At 41.8% G+C, this 23,519-nt stretch overlaps 1 protein-coding gene across 2 annotated transcripts in view; it reads right to left on the bottom strand.

Moving 5' to 3' along the window:
• Window positions 1–14,095, bottom strand: part of RC3H1 (ring finger and CCCH-type domains 1) — a 68,780-nt gene extending 54,685 nt beyond the window's left edge. For both annotated transcript variants that reach the window (XM_083359443.1, XM_083359444.1), the window contains exon 1: window positions 13,896–14,095. The gene's annotated coding sequence lies outside the window, so the exon portion shown is untranslated. The remainder of the gene's footprint in view (window positions 1–13,895) is intronic.
• Window positions 14,096–23,519: the final 9,424 nt, after the last annotated feature.

Here is a 23,519-nt window from a genome sequence, read left to right as displayed (position 1 = left end):
AGTACCTGCCGGACACCCGATCAAATGCTTTAGATGTGGTCAACTTGGATACCGAGCAGCTGACTGCCCAGTCCCTTTTCCTCCAACTAAGAGTGCATCCACTGCTTCTACAAAACCTAAGAGAAGAGCCCGACTCTTGCGTGAGAAGTCGAATTGAGCCAGCCAGGAGCAAGCTGCACAAGTTACCTCTCCTCCCCAGGGGAAACATGAGATTCCGGCTGAACGCTTGCCTACACCTGCCCCTTGCGACAATGACAATGAAGGAGACGACCCAATAGTGAGTCAGCCTGTCCCACCTTTTGCCTTTTCTGCAAAAGCTCTTAGTCCCTAAGACAGGAGCCCAAATAGATTTACACATTTTAATTGACTCAGGCTGCACCTGATGCTTGTTCAACCTCCCCATGGTACTTAAGCTAAGCATTTGTGCCAAATTCTTGCCCATACCCATGAGGTTCGAGCAGGCAGATGAATCTCTTATAGGAGGGGCTCCAGCCACTCACTTCACCGAACCAGTATGCCTAGAGGTGGGGGAGCATTGGGAACTCATCCATTTTGTAGTAGTCCCAAAAAGTTTGAGATTAGCCTGGCTTGATAAGTGGAAACCCATGATCTGGTGGGAAAACAGAGTGAGGACTTTAAGATTAGCAACTGGACCTTTACCTCCTACCTGCCAGCAGCACAAGTGAAAGCCAGGGACAGTCCCTTGAGACCCTGAAATCCGTCACAAACTCCCTACCTGGGATGCCACTCATCCCAAGCAAATATCGACACTTAGCTGAGGCATTCAGCGAGATGGAATTTGATATCCTGCCTCCCCACAGAATGACTGCTATTGAGATTTTTCTGGGAGCCAAGCTGCCCATACCAAAAATGTACGCAATGACTCCCTGCAAATTGAGAGAGCTGAGGGAGTACATTGATAAGAACTTGGCCAGGGGGTTCATTCAGACAGCAAAATCCCGAGTAGCCGCCCTTGCACTTTTTAAAGAGAAGATGGGTCACTGAGGCTCTGCATTGATTTTAAAGGGTTAAACACAGTCAGTGTGGAGAATATGTACCCCCTCCCTTTAATGAAAGACACGTTAGCCCATTTGGCAAAAGGAGTTTTTTTTTTACCAAGTTAGACCTAAGAGAGGCATACTATTGAGCGAGTCAAAAAATGAGATGAGCGGAAGACAGCTTTTAACAGCCCTCTAGGAAGTTTTCAGTTCAGTTATGCCATTTGGTCTGCAGGGGGGCCCTGCTGTATTCATTCAATTGATCAATCAAGTGCTGCATGATCACCTGTACAAGGGGGTTTAAGTCTACCTTGATGACATCCTCATTTACTCATGGCAGAGCATATTAAATTAGTACGTGAAGTACTCAAAAAACTGCTGAATGCTAAACTTTACCCAAAGCTCTCAAATGTGAATTCCATCAAACGCGTCTGGACTACCGAGGATACAGAATTTCCAGTGAAGGCATTGAAATGGATCCAGCCAAGGTTAAAGCTGTAATAGAATGGCAACCTCCACAGACCTGCAAACAACTCTAAAGTTTTTTTGGGATTCGCAAATTTCTACTGGCAATTCATCCCCTCTTTTGTTGAAATTGCTTTGCCAATTACTGTCTGGGAAAAACGGGGAGAAGCCACGACCCTGTCAGCCCCTGCCATGGTCTATAGCACAGGTCAGCAACCTGCGGCTCTTTGAGCCGTCTCTTGCGGCTCCCAGCCGCCCGGTGCACGCGCACCTCTTCCAACGGGCAGTGGTGCGCGCGCACCTCTCCAAATGGAGAGTGGCACCGCCCGTTTGGAGAGGTGCACGCGCACCTCCCCGAATGGGCGGAGGTGCGCGCGCACCTCCCCAAACCTTTGGAGAGGTGCGCGCGTACCTCCGCGCGAATGGCCAGCGGTGCCGCTCTTTGAGGAAGCTGCCGTCTGCAGCTTTGCAGACGGGCCGTGGCAGCTTCCTCAAAGAGCGGCGCCGCTGCCCCTTCGCACGGAGGTACGCGCGCACCTCCCCAAAGGTTTGGGGAGGTGCGCGCGCAACTCCGGTCGTTCGGAGAGGTGCGCGCGCACCTCTCGGAATGGGCAGGGGCGCCGCTCTTTGAGGAAGCTGCCACGGCCCGTCTGCAAAGCTGCTGAAAGCGGCAGCTTTGCAGACGGGCCGTCGCCATCGGGCAACCGGGAACCGGTTCCATCTCATTTTTTAAAAAATGGCAGCCGCGTGCGTCCGCGCATGCGCAAAAAACCTTTTTGCGCATGCGCGTGCATGGACACACGCACGCGGCTCCCTCTTTTTTTAATTTGTGATGGAACCGGTTCCCAGTGGCTCTTTTTCTTTTTTAGGTTGCCGACCCCTGGTCTATAGAATGCCAAACTGCTTTTGAGAAAGAGACTGTTTGCGGCCGAGCCTGTTCTCAAACACCCCAACCCTGAGGAGCAATTCATCATCCAAGCCGACGCTAATGATGTAGCTATAGGGGCAGTCCTTTTGCAAAGGGACTTGCAACCCTACGCCTACACCGCCAAAAAATTAGCAGACACTGAACAAAGGTGGGCTGTTTGGGAGAAGGAAACTTTTGCGGTGAGGTGGGTCCTGCTAACCTGGCATCATTTCCTTGAGGGGGGCAAGGTGCCTTTTTTGAAGTATGGACTGATCATAAAAATTTACCCCACCAGACCCAGGTCAACTTAATTTTGCCTTTTTCTAACAGGTGCAAGTGCATGCAGCCAATACGAGCGTTGGCCTGTCTACTGAGGCTGCTTCATTCTATCCTGCAAGTGCGCCCCATTCTCACAATCACTTGTGCAATTTGGAGAACTGGCCCTCAAAATGATTGCGAGAATGGTGGCATTTGCTAGCCTTCCTAGTCAAGTAAAGCTAGTGAGCACCTTCATAATGATAGCTTTTACTAGTTTTCCAGAATTCTTCTGCATGCTGAAGAGAATGCCTCAGATGGGTTGCAGAAATGAAGCTTGGATCTTTGGGATGTGAGCCCTGTTTCTGCAGCCCAGGAGGAGCCGAGCCCTTATGGGTTCAGAAGAGAATGTCTTAGCCAGGTGCAGAAAAACAATTCAGACCTTTGAGATTCAAGACCTGTTTCTGCTGCCCGGTAGAGTGGCTGAGCTCTCTAAAGCTGAGCTCTTTGAGCACCCAGAAATGACAAGTTCTCTCAGCAGGGGGCAATAGTTTGCTATTTTCCCTGCAAGTGGAAGACTGCAAATGAAAATCACATGATCACAGGACACTTGGCAGCTAATTGTAAGTGCAAACAGGTTGCCAACTGCTTGAAATGTACCGTATTTTTCGGACCATAAGATGCACTTTCCCCCCCCCAAAGTGGGGGGGAAAACGAGGGTGCGTCTTATGGTCTGAAGGTGATCCGTATGGCCAACCCCAACCTCCGCAAGTGGAAAGCAAGGGAGATTGCCAGGAGCACGAATCGGCACGTGCTGAGAAACGCCGATCTCGCGCTCCTGGCAATCTCCTTCGCTCCATTTCAGCTTGCTTTCTGCAAGAGAAAGCCGGGCCGCAGGGCTGCCTCCGTGGGTACTGCTCTAACGTGGAGAGAGAAGGACAAAGAGGGAGGGAAGGAAGAAAGGAAGGAATAATGGGAGAGGGAAGGAGAGAGAAATAAAGAGTAAAAAGAGAGAGAGGGAAAGAGGGAGCGAGAAGGAGAAAGAAATAGGGAGGGAGAGAAAGAGGGACAGAGAGAGAAGGAGAAAGAAAGAGGGAGGGAAATAGAGGGAGAGAGAGAAAGAGGGAGAAATAGAGGGAGAAAAATAGAGAAGGAGAGAAAGAGGGAGAGAGAGAGAAGGAGAAAGAAAGGGAGGGAAATGGAGAGAAAGAGGGAGAAATAGAGGGAAAGAGAAAAATAGGGAGAGAAAGAGGAAGAGGGAGAGAAAGGGAGAGAGAAAGAAAGAGGGGGAGAGAGAGGGAGAGAAATTAAATTAGTAACATGATTGTTAAGTGAATCTGGTTTCCCCACTAACTTTGCTTGTCAGAAGGTTGCAAAAGGCGATCACATGACCCTGGAACAATGTGACCATCATAAATATGAATCGATTGCCAAGCATCCAAATGTAAATCACATGACCCTGGGGATGCTGCAACGGTCATAAGTGTGAAAAATAGTCATAAGTCACTTTTTCAGTGCCTTCGTAACTTTGAAGAGTCACTAAGTGAATCGTTGTAAGTCAAGGACTACCTGTACTTTATCATGTTTTTTCCTTTTGGGGGGGTCAAGTCTTTGACACCTTGCTGGGCGACTGGTGGTACTCGGACATTGCCTTGTCCTAAAAGTGGTACAATGGATGAAAAGGTTGAAAAGCCCTGTTTTACTATACTGGTACTATTTGGTTCAGAATATTTTTTTTCTTGTTTTCCTGCTCTAAAAACTGGGTGCGTCGCTCTAAAAACTAGGTGCGTCTTATGGTCCGAAAAATACGGTAGTCATGTGATAGGGACATGTGTGACATTTAAGATGGCTGGAAATGACTGGCCCTTTCCAAGAACATCTTAACTTTGAACCATCATTACATAACCAGCTGTAAGTCAAGGATTACCATTAAGGAATTTCTACTTCATTCAATTCTTCAATTTACACTTGTTTGATCAGAACCAGCATAAAGGAAAGGAGAAATGTAAACTGTAAATAATAAAAGATAGTGATTGGAGCAGAGTATGAGATATTAGAAATGTGGATTAGAGATTGATGATTTAGAACAAAGGAAACTAGATATAAGTTGTGCAAGACTGAAGACAGCTCGTAGATTAATCTTTTCTGACTACTTTTCAAAAAACTGAGCTTTACATGGTGACAGAGATCATCAGGCCAACAATCCCTTTAAGAAAGTATATTCTTTTGATTCAGATCTTGTGCTACTGCAGCCTTTTCTTGAAGACTTTTAGCCTCTCACTAAACAGGTGAATATGATTTTAAGGCACATAGCAGTAGATGGATTTGCACTGGCAAATACTTGAAATGCACTGTTTTCTAGTCTGAACTGTAGCTGTCTAAAATGCCACTTTGAGATCTAAAATAAAGAGTGGGTAAAAATGCACAAGATTTGTGAGCTACAGTAATGAAATTCAAAGAGCACAGTGAAATAATGGGACTAAAATTTTAGCCTGAAGAAGACCAAACCAATGACAACCAGGTACAGCAACCAGCCTTAGCGCTGATAATGAAAATACTGAAGCAGTAAATAGCTTCAGCTGTTTAGGATCAATTATCAGGAGGAAAGAATCCTGCAACAAAGAAATACACCATAGACCAGTGATGGCAAACCTTTTAGAGACCGAGTGCCCAAACTGCAACCTAAAACCCACTTATGTATGGTTGGGTGCCGGATGGGTGTGGCCCATTGGGTGGGTGTGGCTGCTGTGGTAACAGCAGACTGGGTGGGACTAAAAAGTTCAATCAATTCCAACTTTGCAAGATCTTTTTTTTTCCTGTGAGAAGTTGAAATTGATTGATTGATTGAACCTTTTGTTTTGCACATGGCGGCGGAGGCCTAAAGCGGAAAGATTTTATAAAACCCCACTGAAGGCCCAGGACTGGGGCGTGCCCACAGAGAAGGCTCTGCATGCCACCTGTGGCACCACCACGGCCATAGACTATGACTCTGGGTAGAGTAGCCATGAAATCTTTGGAAGGAGTATTCATATGTCAGAAAGTATATATATATCAACGAAGATCAGAAAATGGTTCTCTGGTGATACTTTATGTTAGCAAAAATTGGACTCTGAAGACAGGCTAGAAAGAGCATTGATACCTTTGATCTTTGGGTCAGAAAATATTCATGAATACTGTAAGTAACAAACACAACAAATACAATGGTAAACAAACAAATCACTCAAGGCACAAATAAGCAGGTTCAAATTATCATACTTCAGGCATATTATGAAAAGACCTAATGCTGTAGAGAATTTTACAATGCTGAGAAAGGTGGGAGGAAAGAGAGGAAGGACAACCAGCAGCAAGATATATGGACTCAATTACAGTGGCTAGAGATACATTACTGAAATATTTGAAGGATCAGATTCAAAACAGATCATCTTGGGGGGAAAAATCTATGTGGTTGTTATTAAAGAGTTGACACTGCCTTCACAGCATGCAATTTACTTTTTTTTCTTAACATATTTACCATACCAACTCTAATCTCCACGTACCTTTTAACATACCAATATACCAACTTTTATTTCCTTGTAGCTCTTTCAACTTTCGTTCTCTGAAATGTTACCTATTCTAAGAACATTTGCAAATTTTGACATTTCAACATCTATTTTTTCATTTTAGCAAACAGTAAATAAAAGTAAACAAATTTATCTACATACCTGCACTACATTTTGCCTTTTGTGTAAAACTTTGGAACTGTTCACTGTATTTTTCACGTTAAATTCAACAAGGAACATGTAGGTAGGACCAATGCTCTTTGTTGCACCATAGAAGCTTAGTTTGCTGCAAGTTATACAGATTTTCAGCCAAAAAAAAGTATCACCTGCACAAAACTTTATAATTTCTGATTAATACATTTCTAATATTAAAAGCATTCCTTATAAATTTATTCATACAATAAATATATTAAACAAAGGGAAATCAAATGTTCTTCTCAATACTGAACTCTGTGCTTTATTATAAACCACTAAATTTGTTACATATGATTTATTTTCATTATATACCATTCTTACCACCTTTGGCAACAACCTTCACCTCCATGTTTACTAATTCAAGTCCTATTCACATTATCATACAATTTTTCTACATCAATAAACGAACAATAAACTTTCATTCTCACAGATTTCTCAAATATCTGCTAAAGATGACTTAATCTGTGCACCTCATGAACTGCATACAACTGTACAGCACTTCACAAGTTTTGTTTACTGAAAAGATTAAGAATCAGAACTCTGCCCAATGCCTTCCCAAGGAGACTTAATAAATGATTTCTTTATATACAGATCACAAAGCGTTTTTCAACTTTCCTAGAGCATTTATGATTTTTTTATTGCTTTTCTTCTTAGACACTACATTTTAGTATTTGTTTCAAGTTCATTTTTCAATGCATCAGCATAATTCTTGTAATTGCATGTCCCAATAATGCAAATAACTATTGGAAGCTTTTGGTTAGGCCTTTTCGCTTCCAAAACAATACAGGTAGTCCTCAATAAATAAATAAATAAATAAATTTACAAGCACGAGCCCAAAATTTCTGTTACTAAGCAAAACATTTGTTAAGTGAATTTTGCCCCATTTTATGTCCTTTCTTGTCATAGTTGTTAAACAAATCACTAAAGTTAAGTTAGTAACACGGTTGTTAGGTGAATCTGGCTTCCCTCCATTGACTTGTCAGAAGGTTGCAGACAAGGATCACATAACCCTGAGACACTGCAACTCTCATGAGTCAGTTGCCAAGCTTCTGAATTTTGATCATGTGATCATGAGGATGCTGCAACAGTCATAAGTGTGAAAAATGGTCATAAGTCACTTTTTTCAGTGGTATTGTAACTTTGAATAGTCATGTGGTAAGTCAAGGACTACCTGTATTCCATTTCTATTAAAATCACTCAGCATTTTTTCTTCCCCTTTTAATTCTTATTGCTCTTTGATTACATTCTCTGCAACTTATTAAATATATAGTTTTTATCATTTCTTGCAGAATTTTGTTATACTTTTCTCCACCTACAACCTCTTTATCACACAAGAAGCATCTTCGTTTTTATTTCCTATTATGTAATTCAAATGCTACAATAGCATTTTGTAATTTAATTATTTTTAGTCAGTTCCAAGCAGTTTCCATGTTTTCTTTCTTTATATTAACATCTCATTATGTCTGACATGACTCTTATCTTCAGATTCACAATCTTTCTTATAGGAGTGTTATTTTCTTGTTTTTACAATCTTATTTCTATCACATTTTCCTGTTTTTCCCCCCATGGGTATTTTTCATTGTAACTATTGCAACAATCACAAATGGGTCTATCTTACATTTAGAAACTCATTTCTCTTGTATCTTTATTATTTTTTCAATTTTTATCATAATCAAACCAATTATGCTTTTTAATTCTTTTTCCATGATAATAGATTTATATTTAAACCATGTATTTGAAAGTAATAGATATTTTTATAAGCAGATATTTATCAGTCACTATTCCTATTCATATTGGGTCAAACAGCCCAATTACTTTTCTTATCTGATACCACTCACCTAACAGTATTTTTTTCTTCTGGGAAACAAAGCACAATTTTTACATAATTCATTGCTGGTTCTTTCATTTGCCCTTTCATTCATAGTAACTCTAAACCTAGTATGTCTATTTTTTTCTTGACTTTTGTTAATTCACACTCTTTTCTCAGCCCACATTTCAAATAATGATCTTCCATGGGCCAAGGCAATCACCAGAGCGGCCAATAGATACAGGCCTCTGTTTCCCATCATTATTATACCCCATTTTTTGAAATAATGATTTTTAATTTATCTAATGCTCATTTTTAGTAAAGTGGACAATCATAGCCAGAGTCATATGCATGCAACATGTAGTTTTCCCTGATAAAGATAAGAAAAGCAAGGGTCAGTTTGGCATGTTGGCCAATTTGTAAAAAGAGCAATCAAACTCGTTTTATTAGAATCAGGCTAATACTGTTCGACATTAAGATAGGAAATCTAACCCTAGAGACAACCTTGCAAACAAAGTAATAGTTGACCATGTCTATCAGTTAGGAGGTACATGCAGTGTACTGACAAATGCTCCCAAATAAACCAGAATATTGGCTAGTGACTTAGAAGGCCTGGCAAATTGGGGAGGAATGAATCAGAGGCCTGTATTAAATCATGGTTATATTCAAACAAAATAAAGCTACTTACAGAGAAAGAGCCATAGGCTCAGAATACTGCTTTAGTACAAAGTAGAATAATCTACGCAATTTGGTTTACGCATGGATGTAACCATCATTATATTTATATTTATATTTATTTGATTTATATACCGCCCTTCTCCCGAAGAACTCAGGGCGGTGTACAGGGCAATAAATATCAAAAATACAAGGTACAAAAGTTAAAAGAAAATTAAATAATTATGCCCAATGCAATAGATAATTAAAATCAATATTAAAACCCCAAACCCATCAGACCAGGCCGGCTTGTTCGAATAAATAAGTTTTCAGATCACGGCGGAAGGAGCGAAGGTCGGGAGCCATCCAGAGCTCAACCGGTAAGCGGTTCCAAAGGTCTGGCGCGCCCACAGAGAACACCCTCCCCCTGGGGGTCACCAGTCAACATTCTGTGACCGGTGGCACCCTGAGGAGGCCCTCTCTGTGGGAGCGCACTGGACGAAGGGAAGTTGACGCCGGCAGCAGGTGCTCCCATAGGTAATCCGGACCCATGCCATGTAGGGCTTTATAGGTCATCACCAGCACCTTGAATCTCACCCGGAAGACAACTGGAAGCCAATGCAGCTCACGGAGCAGAGGTGTAACATGGGAGTATCGGGAGATCCCCAACACAACTCGTGCGGCTGCATTCTGCGCCAGCTGAAGCCTCTGAGTGGTCCTCAAGGGCAGCCCCATGTAGAGAGCATTGCAGTAGTCTAAATGAGAGGTCACGAGCGCATGAGTGACCGTACGCAAGGCATCCCGGTCCAGATAGGGCTGCAACTGGCGCACCAGGCGAACCTGGGCGAAGGCCCCCCTAGTCACAGCTCCTATATGATCTTCTAAGGAGAGCTGTGAATCTAGGAAGACACCCAAGTTGCGAGCCCTATCTACAGGGGGCAATAACTCACCCTGCATAGCAAGAGGTGGAACAATCTGAATTTCCCGAGATGCCGGTACGCACAGCCACTCAGTCTTGTCAGGGTTGAGCCGAAGCCTGTTCCTCCCCATCGAGACCCGGACCGCCTCCAGGCAACGGGACATCACGTCGAGGGCATCACTGGGGTGGTTTGGGGTTGAAATGAAAAGCTGGGTATCATCAGCATACTGATGATACCCAACTCCAAAACCACGAATGATCTCACCCAGAGGCTTCATATAGATGTTGAACAGGAGAGGTGAGAGGACCAACCCCTGAGGAACTCCACAAACGAGAGGCCTCGAGGTCGACCTCTGCCCCCCTGCCAACACCGACTGCGAACGTCCCCAGAAGGTAGGAGGAGATTACAACAGAGCTTCATAGGAAACGCACCAGGGATTTTTTTTTTAGAAAAATGTAACACTGCTAATTATTAGTTATTTTGATTCTTGTGATCATGTCAAGTTGCATTACAGTTACACTGATATAAAGCTTAAGAATCATATTGTTAAATACCTTTTTAGAAAACTTGAAGTTAAGCCATGTTTTCTATCAGGTAGATTAACATTTTATGTAAATTGAGAAGCAAAGTTATGCAATTAGAGCATTGATCTTCTAGTTGTAAAATATAAGTAGCTGTGAGACATAAACAGTAATAATAATAATAAAAAACATGTGGATCAGTGACTATTTTTCCTAATATCAAACTTAATAGAAATAAAATCAACAGAGCCCCATGACCCTTTTATATGGTATCCACTGACCCTCACAATTAAGTAAAGAGACATTGTTTAAAAATTTGTATCATGGCCAAAGAAATCTCATGCTCAGTTCTCAAATATTTCCTGCCCCTATGGCACTAACTGTTATACAAGCATATATCTACTTATATCTGGAGCAGATTCCCTCAGCCAAATCATATAACTATTTGTTTTTAAGTTAGAAAGATGAGTAAAAGTAAGATCATTTAAATAAACAATTGACAGGGAAAGAATTGATGGAAGACAAATTTTCCTCACTGTAAATTGCCTGTTCAGCCATCTTGTGTTTCATTCTTAGTGGTAAAATGGATAATTTTTTTCTTTATAGAATGTTTTACTAGGAAATTCAGAAGCTTACAGGAAGTTCAAAAGATCAGTGTATGAACCTAAGAAATTGGTAAGTGGAAGAAAGCTAGTCATCACGATAATTATAAACTCAGTGATATCACTTTTTATTGGATAGGAAGTTGAGAGAGGGAGACTGAAAAGACAATGAGAAGCAAAGCTAAATGCAAGAAGACCAAAAGCTTAAAAAGTTGCCTTATACTGTATAGCCCCCCCCCAAAAAAAAATCCTGACAAAGTTTGGTTTTGATTTTGCTAACTCTAACAGTACACTTAAATCAGTAAATACTGTACATAACTACAGATAACATGGAAATCCTTAAAATTACATCTATAGTCTTCAAATGGAGTGAAAAATTCAAGATTATGCAGAATCAGAGTCAAAAGATTCAGGAAATACCTAGTTTCAACTGAATATTTCTTAAATAAAATGTGTGTCAAGGGGGTTATCTTGTTGAAAACCTCTCTTTAACTCATTTTAAAACGATTTTGTGCCTTCAGGTCACTGCTGATTTCTGGCAAGTTCCTGCACTGGTTCTAGAGTTTTCTTGAGATGATTCAGAAGTGATATGCTATTGCTATAGTCCTAGGGTTGAGAGAGATAATTGGCCCAAGGTCCCCAGCTGGCTTTGTGGCTAAGGTGGGACTAGAACTCCTGATTTTTAACATGTGTTTGCGTGTGTATAAAACTATTCCAACCACTTTTTGATTTATTGACTTCTATAAAACTTATTTTCCCTAAACTAAAATCTCCTGCATATTATAACAACCTAAGGTCAAGTTAGTATTTAACTTGTACTGTACAATGGCAGACTAATGTTATGTACAGATCCGTATAAGATGATACACTGTCATACATTAGATTTGTGGAGTTTTCTTTATAATTGGAAGCTAAAATGTTGAAAAGTGCTTTAAGCAGTATTTTGGACCAGAACCCAAGAACGTGCTTGAGAACATGCATGTCAACACCTCCTTTCCCTTCTTGAGACCATTCTTTGTAGTACCTGGTTTAGTAGCTGGTGTAAACATTACTGGCTATAGGAGATGCTTCTTTCCATCAAGGTTAGTCTGCCTTTCAAATTAAAATTCTAGTATATTTGTTTGTAAATTGTATATACAATTAGAGTTAGCATACCTCCAACCAAAGATATTAGAAAGGATCTTATAGCATCCTAATGTTTAGATTATGTATATAATAATTAGTGGTTTAAGGCACCAGGCTAGAAAGCCCAAGTTTGTCAGTTCATGTCCCGCTTCAATGACATACTGATAGATAACATTTTATTTGACAGCCAAATTCATAAAATAGTCACTTCGTGTGAGGTGACCATATAAAGTTTGACAAAAAATAAGTCACATTTTAAAAATGGAGAAAAATTAAGAGCAAACCAAATTTGTACATATACTTTTAAACTTAATTATAGTTTTCACAGGGAAGGAAAACTGATATAGCTCTCTTAAGCTTTTAAGACTTTGATTTTTTAAAAATCATACAAGAATAAATTGATTTTTAATATGTTCATTTAAACCCATTCTCAGAAGATAGTGAAAAAAGAGAAAACAGATTTAATTTTGTACATTATGCACAGTATTTTAAGTGAACTATTCTCAAGATGTCATTTCCTGCTACTCTCCCACTAAAAAGAACATTGTTTTTGCTGTAAAAGCAGTAGGCTATTTAAATCTCATTTCTCATTCCTCATTTCCAGTAAATATATTTTTGCTCTGTTTTCTTAACCACAGCACATATTGGTAAATAGAAAGAAGCAGCACTTCCCCACAGATTTAAAATTCCATTTCACTTTTATTCATCATTTATTTTTCTGGTTACACAAACTCAATCTACCAGAGCGTCTTCAAAATATGTGGGGAACAAGACAGAATTTAGTGTACTGCAAGTTGATTAACAAAACTAAGTTTCAGATCTTAGGAGAAGCAGAAAATGGATCAAAATTAATCTTTATTTGAACTTTAAAATATACAGTGGTAAATCCACATTCTTCCTTGTAGTACTAACTAAACAAAATTGGAAAATAGGATTGATGGAGGAACGAACCAACCCACAGCAATGAACTATACATATACATATGTATATGTATGTATGTATATATATATATATATATATATATATATATATATATATATATATATATATATATATATATATATATATGTGTGTGTGTGTGTGTGTGTGTGTGTGTGTGTGTATATGTATATATATGTGTGTGTGTATATATATATATATATATATATATATATATATGTGTGTGTGTGTGTGTGTGTGTGTGTGTGTGTGTGTGTGTATATATTACACAAAATGACAATTTGTACAGGTATAAATCCCGATCCTTTATACTAAAATAATTCTAACTCTTGTAACAGGGGCTACTCCTAGTTCCAAGCACGGAACTTGACACACGCAGTGAGATCCTATGTTCAAATTTTAGTTAGGCTTCAACCTAGCACGTATATCCTAGGAATAAATCCTACTAATCGTAGGTAATGTTGCATTTCTGAAGAGGGAGGAAAGGAACTGATTTATGGCAGCAGCAGTTCTCGCTTAGGTCCATGAGGTGAACGCCCAAGCAAACTTGGTCAGGATTATCAACTTAATCACATAAATATATATATATATATTGCTGTCCTAAAGAACCTGTTTCGATCATCCTCCGGCCCAGAATACAAAGAAACGTGCAAAAACATTCCCCTCCCAAGGCTTCCAACACCGGACAGTTTCCTCTGCTCGGCTTCGAAGGCACCGGAGCGGCGAATGACAGAAATAGAGAACGGCGGAAGCCTGAGGCCTACAGACCCAGATAAAGGAAAGAAAAAATGGAGGAGGGGAGATGCAGAAGGGAGAAAGGAGAGCTCGTCTCTCAGGCGCATTAGAAAGCCGAGTTCCCTTCACAGAAAAACAGGCATCGCCGTTTCTCTCTTTTCTCGCCTTCCTCGAGAAAAAAGGAGGAGGCCGCAGCCTCCGCCCTATTGTCTCCCGACCCGAGGAGGGCTCACCTCACGACGGCGGCAGCAGCTCCTCTCAGCTGCGGACTACGGCCATGGCCGTCGCGCCTACCTCCTCCTTCACCAGCATCAAGAGCCGGCCGACCGCGGCCTCCTGCCCCAGCCTTTGGCCCTCTGCTGCCGCTGCTGCCACGGCTGCTCCTGCAGCAGAGGCCATCTTGGGTGCCTCTTTGCTTGCTTCAGCAGCAAAGCCTTCCACGCCTAAACAGGCGTCACTGCTAATGCATTGCTCGCTGGGTCAGCCGGCCTCCCCTTCCTGCTCCTGGAGGGGTGGAGCAGCCCCAGACTCATCCTCCCGGCTCGCTCTTGGCGCTTCCTTCCTTCCTTCCTTCCTTCCTTCCCAAAAGGGGAAGCGGGAGGAAATTAGATCTGGAAAGGCACAGTCCTTTATGCCCTAACCGAGGTAGCTGGCTGAACAGAAAAAAACGTCTGCCATTTTCCGCATTTTGAAACGACGTGGAATCGGCAGTGTTTTAAGAGCATCGGCCCCTGCCGTACCTACGAGAGCGTAAACCCTGTTGAATATAAGGTGCTTCTCCTCCCGCAGGAGAAGGGGACTTCTTGAATAATCCCGCGCAGAATTCGGTCGTCATTTTATGGTTGAGCTTCTTCGCTGTATTCTCGGTGCGGCGTTCAAGAGCCAGAAATTGTATCGAACGGTTAACTCATATCTCTGCATAACCACAGGATACGGCAAATGTGATCGGCGTAACTATTATGCCTCCAACTTTCTGTCACCAGGCGGGCTTAGAAAAAATAATTTCTGAACAACAGAAACGAACTCCATCATAATCAGATGATGCCTCTGGTTTGCAAAAAAAATCCTGGCGACCGCTATGGTTAGCATTAAAGTGTTTCCTAATTCTTGGTTGCTATCTGGCGTTTTGCAATCCAGATATGTTAGCCTTATTGCTGCTGGTTTTATGTAATATAGTTGATGCAAAATGCTAAGACACACATCATCGGGTGCTATACAAAGTACACAACAGGAATAATAGTGAGAGATATCAAGGCAGTGAGAAATGAAAAGAAAGCAAAACCAACTTTATACCACTGCTGTTCCAATATACGTTTTTAGTACTTTTCAATTCTTCCCCATTTCACCAACTCCATCCAACCATAACTTTTTCACTCTTCCCCTTTCTCTTGACCTGTTGTTTCTTCGTTCATGTATTTGTTTATTTTTAATTTGGTTCTTATAGATTATAATGACCAAACTACTTTAGCTTGTTTCTTTCATTCTGGCATTTTTCAGTCCATACTTATTCAGCATCTTTTCAGTCTTGATCGTATTTCCTCTAGTTTTACCATGTACATTTCACAGCCCATTCCCATTAACACATTGTTGAAGGAAAAGTCTTCATCAGGGTCCAGTCCAAGCCAGGAATAAACAACATGGCAACTGGTTTAGAAAGAAGGTTGTTTATTGAAGAGAAGAGCCAGACAGAAAGATGGCTCTGGAAGAAAAGAGTGAGCATATGTAGTAGGGAGTGGGTTTTTATACCCTCTTGGGCTTTTGTTCAGAGTTGTTTCCTGTTCCTGTTTGAGGCTTTGTATTTCCTGTGTTGTGTACTTTGACCTGAGTCTGAGTGTGCCCCTTTGGCATCCGTGGGTTAATCCTATTGTGCCCAGTCTTAGAGTTTGGGTGGTGTATGTAGATTTTAGGTGTCTTTCTCTTCCTAAGCTTCTAGCTGGACTGCTCCAACCTTTCTAAATGGATTATTACATCTGCATTTTTACAGAGCTGGTTTCTGCTTGGGGAAAGTAGACTTGGGGTTATTAAATTAACTTTTTTGCCCTTTTAAGATCCTTTGAGAAAATATAATAGTCTGCCCTTTTAATATTTTCTTCTTGGGGGGGCTGACTTCCCACAACATCCAACTTTTTCTTCCACATACTGAAGTGGTTTGAAAGGATAGTTTAATACACGTTTCTACCATTTCCATGTTTCTCCTTCCATTTTGCCATTTTAAATTTCAACTCCATGTATTCTATAATTCAAGCCTATTCACTTCGTCATAGACTTTTCCTAAATTAACGCTATACTGAGCAGCTTACATATACAGGTAGTCCTCAGCTTACAAACATTCATTTAGTGACCATTCATAGTTACAACAGCACTGAAAAAAGTGACATGACTGTTTTTTTACATTTATGACCATTGCAGCATCCCCATGTCATGTGATCAACATTCAAGTGCTTGGCAACTGGCAAGCTAATCCAAGGTTATACGGCATTACAGATATGCATATATAAATAATAATAATAATAATAATAATAATAATAATAATAATAATAATAATAATAATAATAATAAAGTTGGAAGGGACCTTGGAGGTCATCTAGTCCAATCCCCTGCTCAGGCAGGAAACCTTATACCATTTCAGGCAAATGGCTGTCCAGTCTCTTCTTAAAAACCTCCAGTGTTGGAGCATTCACCACCTCTGGAGGCAGGTTGTTCCACTGGTTAATTGTTCTAACTGTCAGGAAGTTTCTCCTTAGTTCTAGGTTGCTTCTCTCCTTGATTAGTTTCCATCCATTGCTTCTTGTCCTGCTTTCAGGTGCTTTGGAGAATAGCTTGACTCCCTCTTCTTTGTGGTAGCCCCTGAGATATTGGAACACTGCTATCATGTCACCTCTCACCCTTCTCTTCATTAAACTACACATACCCAATTCCAGCAACCGTTCCCTATATGTTTTAGCCTCCAGCCCCCTAATCATCTTTGTTGCTCTTCTCTGTACCCTTTCTAGGGTCTCGACATCTTTTTTTACATCATGGTGACCAAAACTGTATGCAGTATTCCAGGTGTGGCCTTACCAAAGCATTATAAAGTGGTATTAGTACTTCACTTGATCTTGATTCTATCAAGTGATAAAATCTCTTTGGTCATTTGGGTTTTATATATATATAAAATTGTAAGTCCATGTTCAGACATTCCCATTAGGTTGTAGCAGTCTACATATAAAAGTAAAATCTTTTAAGCTTTATTCCTACTTGCAGGATCTTGCTTATGCAAAAAGAAATAGTGTGATGGATATGAATGTATGCATTACCAGCAAACCTGCTGCACTGTGTAATAGATTCAGTTTCCTGGCAAAAATCATAGTAATTCAGACAATAGGCTGTGATAATACTGTATGAGTCATTGTGGCTAAGCAAAACTTTTCTGTTATTATTATTTTAGCTTTAAAGTGATATTAGGAAAAAAGCTAGTGATAAAAGATTGTAGGATAAAAGAAATTCTCACATCAAATAACTATTTGCTAATGTTACATATTTTATCATTTTGCCCACATCATTTTGGTGGAATAGAACAGTTATTAGCATGGCAAATTGATAGTTCATAATTTCAGAAGGAATTAAGAAATCCAATAAACAAAATAATGTGTAGTATACTTATGCCCTCTGTTGTTAGAATGACATAAGAACCAGTGACTTTTATGAAAATCCGTATGTGGCTTATACTGTATGTATTCATGAAAATTCTGGATGCCTGCATGTTCTGCATTTTGTAATGTGCAGTCCAAACATGCATAGGCACAGATACACATAAGTATGGATAAACAAAAAGGACTGCAATTTTTGTTGGGAGATAAAGGATTAATGATAATCAGATAAATAGCATCTCTGATTTGTATGTAATGTTTCTTTTATTGATAGGCCCCAGGTCTTATTGATGGGCCCCAGGCTGTGCAAGTTGGAAAGTTTCCAATTCCATGTCCCTGAGTACAGGTCCTCCACAGGGCTGTGTCCTGAGTCTGCTACTGTTCACCTTGGCGACCCATGACTGCTGTGCCAAATCTGCTATGAATCATATTGTAAAGTATGCAGATGACATGGCAGTGGTGGGTCTTATCTGGGATTACAATAAAGATTTATTTATTTATTTGTTTGTTTGTTTTTATATACTGCCCTTCTCCCGAAGGACTCGGGGCGGTGTACAGAGCAAGGTAAGTATACAGTAAAGCAATAATAAACAAATGAAACCCAAAATCTATCAGGCCAGGCCGGCTTGCTGGAATAGGTAGGTTTTTAAGTCACGGCGGAAGGTGTGAAGGTCAGGGGCCATCCGGATTTCGGCTGGCAAGCAGTTCCAAAGGGTTGGCGCACCCACCGAGAATGCTCTCCCCCTGGGGGCTACCAGCCGGCATTCTCTGACCGGAGGCACCCTGAGGAGGCCCTCTCTGTGGGAGCGCACAGGACGGAGGGGTGTTGACGCTGGCAGTAGGTGCTCCCGTAGGTAATCCGGACCCATGCCATGTAGGGCTTTGAATGTCATCACTAGCATCTTGAGTTTCACTCAGAAGGCAACTGGAAGCCAGTGCAGCTCACAGAGGAGAGGTGTAATATGGGAGTATCGGGAAGCCCCCAAAAGTGTTCGTGCAGCTGCACTCTGTACCAGCTGAAGCTTCCGAGTGGCTCTCAAGGGTAGACCCATGTAAAGAGCGTTGCAGTAGTCAAGACGAGAGGTCACAAGTGCATGGGTGACTGTACGCAAGGCATCCAGGTCCAGATAGGGTCGTAGCTGGCGCACCAGGCGAACCCGAGCGAAGGCCCCCCTGGTCACAGCTCCTATGTGATCTTCTAAGGAGAGCTGTGAATCTAGGACACCCAGGTTGCGGGCCCTATCAACGGGGGGCAATAACTCACCCCCAGGTCCTCCTGGATTCACGGCTCAATTTTGAAGATCACATAGGAGCCGTGACCAGGGGGGCTTTTGCACAGGTTCGCCTGGTGCGCCACTTGCGTCCCTATCTGGACCGAGACGCCCTACGCACAGTTACTCATGCGCTTGTGACCTCCCGTTTGGACTACTGTAAAGCTCTCTACATGGGGCTGCCCTTGAAGACCACTCGGAGGCTTCAACTGGTGCAGAATGTGGCCGCGCGAGTTGTAATGGGGGTCTCCCGATACTCCCATGTAACACCTCTACTCCGCGAGCTGCATTGGCTTCCGGTTGCCCTCCAGGTGAAATTCAAGGTGCTGGTTATCACCTATAAAGCCCTACATGGCCTGTGTCCGGGGTATTTGAGGGAACACCTGCTGCCGGCATCAAACGCCCTTCGCCCAGTGCGCTCCCACAGGGAGGGTCTGCTCAGGGTCCCGCCGGTAACAGATTGCCGGCGGGTGACACCCAGGGATAGGGCCTTCTCAGTGGGGGCGCCTGCCCTCTGGAACCAGCTGCCGGTGGAGCTGAGGACTGCTCCCGACCTCCGATCATTCCGCCGGGGCCTGAAGACCTGGCTCTTTGAGCTCTCGGGCCCAGGCTGAGGAGACATTCATTTTAATTGGGGTTTTTAATAGTACAGGGTTGATTTAATATTTTTTAAATTGGGTTTTAACTTTTGTATGGTTGATTTTTAACTCCCTGTAAACCGCCCTGAGTCCTCAGGGAAAGGGCGGTATATAAATGCAATAAAATAAATAAATAAATAAGGGATGGAATACTCTGAATATCCTGGCATGCTGGTATGTACAGCCATTCAGTCTTGTCCGGGTTGAGTTGAAGCCTGTTCCTCCCCATCCATTCCCGGACCACTTCCAGGCAACGGGACATCACGTCGAGGGCATCACTGATGTGGTTTGGAGTCGAGATGAAAAGCTGGGTGTCATCAGCATACTGATGGTATCCTACTCCAAAACCACGAATGATCTCACCCAGCGGTTTCATGTAGATGTTGAACAGGAGAGGCGAGAGGACTGACCCCTGAGGAACTCCACAAACGAGAGACCTTGGGGTCGACTTCTGTCCCCCAGCCAACACCGACTGCGAGCGTCCCAAGAGAAAGGAGGAGAACCACCGAAGAACTGTGCCTCCCACTCCCAGTCCCCTGAGGCGCCGCAGCAGGATACCATGGTCGATGGTATCGAAAGCCGCCGAGAGGTCTAATAAGACTAGGACAGAGGAGTAGCCCTTGTCCCGGGCCCTCCAGAGATCATTCATCAGAGTGACCAATGCCGTCTCCGTGCTGTAGCCCGGCCTGAAACCCGATTGGCACGGGTCTAGATAATCCGTTTCATCCAGGACCTGAGGAAGCTGATGAGCCACCACACTCTCAACAACCTTATAGGGAAGAGGTGAAGGCTCTGGTGGACTAGTACAATAAAACTAACCTGATACTAAATGTTGATAAAACAAAGGAGATCATTATAGATTATAGAAGGAGCCGGCATAGTCATATTCCACTCAGTATCAAGGATGCAGCTGTAGAGGTGGTCAACAGTATTAAGTATCTGGGGGTGCATATAACTAACAGTCTGAATTAGTCTCTCCACACGTCATCCTTAGTGAGCATGCAAACCAGCTTCTGCATTTCCTGCGTCAGATGAGAAGAGCGCATCTCTCTCCTTCTGTCCTGGCCACTTTTTACAGAGGCATGATTGAAAGCATTTTAACAAAGTGCATCACTGTCTGGTTTGGTGGCAGCGGTGCCTCAGATAGAAAGCCCATACAGAGAGTGGTAAGGACAGCCGAGAAGATCATAGGAAACTCGCTTCCTGGTATTCAGGATGCTGCTTATAAGCGCTACGTGCTTAGAGCTCAAAGCATTGTTAGAGACCCCACACATCCACTTTAGGTCTCTTTCTGTTGCTCCCCTCTAGGAGGAGGTTTTGAAGTATTTCTAGCAGGACTACCCAATTCTGTAATAGCTTTGTTCCCTATGACATCCGTCCGGTAAACTCACAAATTCGTTTTTCTTGCCATGCACATATATACATAACCCGAACTAGACTGTTGTTTCTCTGTGTCATATATGTGTGTATATTGTTAGGCATATGGTGTTAGCCTACAATGTTGGGTTGAAAATATATTAACCATAATGCTATGTCTTTAAGATGTTAATTGGCCAATGGGTGTGTAAGTGTTCTCATGGCCATAAGAGGAAGCTAGGAACGAAGCTTCTCTCTCTCTCTGAATTCACTGATCTCTACTATTACTGTTTTTGCTTTGCTGTTGGTTTACTACTGTTGTAACCTGAACTGTGTATTTGACCTCTGGACCGGTAAGAAGACTTTGTAGTTTGGATTACTCTTTGGACTGTTGCTATTGTTTATGACCTGGACTGTTTATTTTTGACTGTGCATTTTTGTTTTTACACCACCTCAAAGTAAAATACTTTTTGCTTTTAGAACTCAGTGTACTTCTGTGTGTGACTTTTACTATTCTCAGTACCCTTCCTTGTCTGTGCAACTCTTTGGTAGCACAAGGAGACCTCTGCACAACAAATTCCTTAACATATATGCATAATTCTGTATTTATTTGTCATATTTATGTAGTGTATATTGATGGTGACCCTTTGAGAGCTGTATGCAACGAAATTTCATTTTAATATATGCTGATTAGTGTACATTCAAACTAACAATAAAGTTCTTCTTTTAGATATATCTTTAATTTTTAGTTTAGGTTTTGTTGATACTTAGGTTTTATTTAGGTTTTGTTAGCATTCAGTTTTGAATATATAGTTTTAATACCTCAGTTTGCACAAATTTACCTCCAGTGTGGATATTGTAGATTTCCAAAACAGGTATTGCACTGGGCCCCCAGATTCATTTATTTATTCAATTCGTGGAGCTTTCTAATTCCTTAAAACAGTTTCACTAAAATTAAATATTTTTAAATAAAATATCTGAAATTCATGAGATTTGATGCTTAGTTTAAAATATTGCAAAATTGTGAAAGAGAATGTCAAAATCTTGTGAGATTTGACAATCTCTTGAGATTTGCCATTTAAAAAATCTATGTAACTAGCAGGGCTTTTTTTCTCATAGAATGCTCAGAACGGAGTTCCGGCACCTTTTTTGGATGGAACCTTAGGGTAGGCAAGGCAGGTTGTATGACATGTGTGAGTTCCAGCACATTTTTCTTTTAGAAAAAAAGCACTGGTAACTAGTACCAAGAAGCATCTACAATACCTTTGCAAAACCACAGTAGTCCCTAAACCATACGAAACCATTGCATTATAGCAAAACAATACAAAACAAACCCTAAACCACAAGATGTTGGACAATGGGTCTGCAATGGGCAGAGGGCTAACAGCTGCACCTGCAAATAAGTAGAGAAAACAGGTGAGGCAGTTTCAGTACTGTAAGAAAACAAAATTTATCAGCAATAACCATTTGTTTGTGAAGAGCCTGTTTAGGGTATAAAATAGATCTGAGCTGAAGAGTTCTGTCCAAGGTTACAAGACAGAACTCAGAAGAATGTCACAAAAACTTGCTACATGAAAATGTTCTCCAAGCACTGAGTTTCTTTTCTGTGGTATATTCAGAATTCAGAAGTATAAGCTTCCACCTTCCTTTGCAAAGTAATCAGGTTTTCTTTTTGGCATTCAGCAATTTTATAGATTCTATCCCCTTGTGGATAGTTCCTGAAGCAGTGCACTGAGCCCTTTCAGCTGTACTGGTGAAGACTGGGGTAACTTAGTTTACTAATTGCCTTAATTGGCCTTTTGTAAATAGGATTGTTATTACCTGAACCGCAAAAGAGGAAAGAAAAAAAAAGATGACCACTAGATGGCAGCACAAAAATACAAAAAAATCTTTGGTGTCTGTCTATCTTGCTTTAGATAAGGAAGGTGTTTTCTTTCATCCCAAAAGAAAAAAAAAGGCATCCTGGAGTTCTGTCAATACCTTTGGATTAGCTAATTTGGCCAAAAGAAACACTGGAATAACCCCAGAAAGATTTTGCAAGGCATGTAGAACAAGGCTGATGCGTATTGCTCACCTGGGTTAGGAATACTTGCAATTTTAGACTTGCAAACTGTAGGAAACGTAGAATAATAAGAGTTGGAAGGGACCTCTGAGATCTTCTAGCCCAAGCTCCTACTTGAGCAGACCATTTATCATTTCAGACAAATGGTTGTCCAGTCTCTTTTTGAAAGCCTTCAGTGATGGAGCACTCACAATTCCTGAAGGCAAACTATTCCATTGGTTAATTGCTCTCTCACCATTAGGAAATTTCTTCTTAGTTCTAGATTGCATCTCTCCTTGGTTAGTTTCCAACCATTGTTTCTTGTCTTGCCTTTTGGTGCTTTGGAAAATAGTTTGATGCCCTCTTCTCTGTAGCAGCCCCTGAAATATTGAAACACCCCAGTGGTTCTTTCCATTAGACTGTTGTTGTTAGTTGCGAAGTCGTGTCCGACCCATCGCGACCCTATGGACAACGTTCCTCCAGGCCTTCCTGTCCTCTACCATCTTCTGGAGTCCATTTAAGCTCACACCTACTGCTTCAGTGACTCCATCCAGCCACCTCATTCTCTGTCGTCCCCTTCTTCTCTTGCCCTCAATCTTTCCCAGCATTAGGCTCTTCTCCAGTGAGTCCTTCCTTCTCATTAGGTGGCCAAAGTATTTGAGTTTTAGCTTCAGGATCTGGCCTTCTAAAGAGCAGTCAGGGTTGATCTCCTCTAGGACTGACCGGTTTGATCGCCTTGCAGTCCAAGGGACTCGCAGGAGTCTTCTCCAGCACCATAGTTCAAAGGCCTCAATTCTTTGGTGCTCAGCCTTTCTTATGGTCCAACTTTCACTGCCATACATTGCAACTGGGAAGACCATAGCCTTGACTATACGCACTTTTGTTGACAGGGTGATGTCTCTGCTTTTTAGTGTGCTGTCTA

This window comes from Vipera ursinii (genome assembly GCF_947247035.1).
Source record: "Vipera ursinii genome assembly, chromosome: 3".
NCBI lineage: Eukaryota > Metazoa > Chordata > Lepidosauria > Squamata > Viperidae > Vipera > Vipera ursinii.
This window is presented reverse-complemented; position numbering and strand designations above follow the sequence as displayed.